We start from the raw sequence: 1,747 nt of genomic DNA, 5'->3' as shown, positions 1-1,747 counted from the left end.
TAAGGAATCGACACAAAATTTGGACCCCTAAGGTAACTCTTCCTCCCGAATCCAAAAATCCAAACCAAATCACTTTATCTGCCTCATGTTTTGCGTTATGGCAAAAACGCACGGTTTTCAAATATCATTAAAAATGCTAGATTCAATTGACATTAGGGACGCAGAAAGAGTCAATCATGGCAGCTGCTCATTTGTTAGTCTTTTACATACAGACTGCCATATTACTATTTACTCAAAAACCATTGGATTACATAGCTGAGACCACTTTACATTTAACATTAGTGATCCCATTTTTTGGAGGTGTTTAAAAAAGGTATATATTACTACCACAAAAAAATCAGCAGGGTACTCTGTTTCATAGTGGAGGAAAAAAAGAATGAAGTTGATGCTGATGTTTGATTACTGTTGTACCGCATACATAATTAACACAAGAAATCATGAAATTTAAAACCTTTAACATAACTTAAGCCCTTAACTGAAGTTGAGTCAATAATCTCATTATTTTTCCCTTGTTTAGAACTTGTAATGGTCTGTAATTTCTAACAAACTTCTTAGTACTGATCGGGATCAACTATTGAGGTACAAAACATCAACACAATCAAACCCCTCTGATAACACTAGTACTGGTAATGACCAGATATATTTTGTCTCAGATTATTCCAATGAAGCCAATCTTTTGAAACACATCATCTATAAACATTGGCATATTGTACAAAAGGATGAAACTTTAGGCCCACTAATTTATGCAAAACCGAAATTGTCTTCAGGAAAGCCCAAGACTTGAAGAAAGTTTTGGTTAAAACCATATTAAAGATAAGATCATACACACCAATTGGTTAACTCAGATTCAACAGAAATCAGGATTTTATTACTGTGGTAAATGTATCAATTGCCGTACTACTCAACAAAACAACACACAAGGGATTACTGAGGTCTTTTCATCCCATGATAATAGAAAGTTCATAATTAAGGATTTCATCACGTGTAGCACTAAGAATGTTATTTATCTCATGCAATGCCCATGTGTCAAACAATACATTGGCCGCACTATTAGGCCCCTAAAGGTCAGAATTAGTGAGCATATGCATATCAGGAACATACAAAATGGGTTCGAGAAACATCATCTCTCTAGCCACTTTAAAATTACTCACAACTGTGACCCAAAAGGGTTGACATTTTTGGGCATGAAGTGTGTACACCACAACTGGCGAGGGGGAGACCCAATTAAAAATATCGATAGGGAAGAAACTAGACTAATCCTATATTTAAACTCATTAACACCACGAGGACTTAATGGGGAATATGATGTTTCATTATAATATGGTGTCATTTTTACATACTCAGGATATTGTGTTTTTTCTGGTTATAAGTTGATGACTTTCTAGTGTCCATGCCGCCTTTGTCCCTTTGGGTGTAGTATCTCCATGTAACTACGGTCATACCAGCCTGGAAATGCCCAATCCCCACCGATCTTGGAAGCCAAGCAGAGTGGAGCTGGTCTAGTACTGGGATGGGTGACCTCCCGGGAACCTCCGGTACAGTAGTACACATGTAGTAGATCTATCCCAATACGGTGATACTGAGTGTCAAGGCACGTCACCTCTTATTTACCAACACATAATGCACACCTATGAATGTTTAATTTCAATAACCAATTGGAAATTGAAGAGAACACCGCTTCCCTCCTTTTTAACTATAACTACAAATTCCCTTTTATTATATAGTCTAGCTAGAGCTGGGCTACATA

General features: G+C 36.9%; 1 pseudogene; it reads left to right on the top strand.

The window, feature by feature from the left end:
• The first annotated feature begins 1,428 nt into the window (after nt 1-1,428).
• On the top strand, nt 1,429-1,547 carry LOC142100447 (5S ribosomal RNA; annotated as a pseudogene).
• Nucleotides 1,548-1,747: the final 200 nt, after the last annotated feature.

This window comes from Mixophyes fleayi, chromosome 8 (assembly GCF_038048845.1).
Source record: "Mixophyes fleayi isolate aMixFle1 chromosome 8, aMixFle1.hap1, whole genome shotgun sequence".
Taxonomy (NCBI): Eukaryota; Metazoa; Chordata; class Amphibia; order Anura; family Limnodynastidae; genus Mixophyes; species Mixophyes fleayi.
Note: the sequence above shows the minus strand (reverse complement) of the source record. Positions and strands in the feature narration are given on the sequence as shown.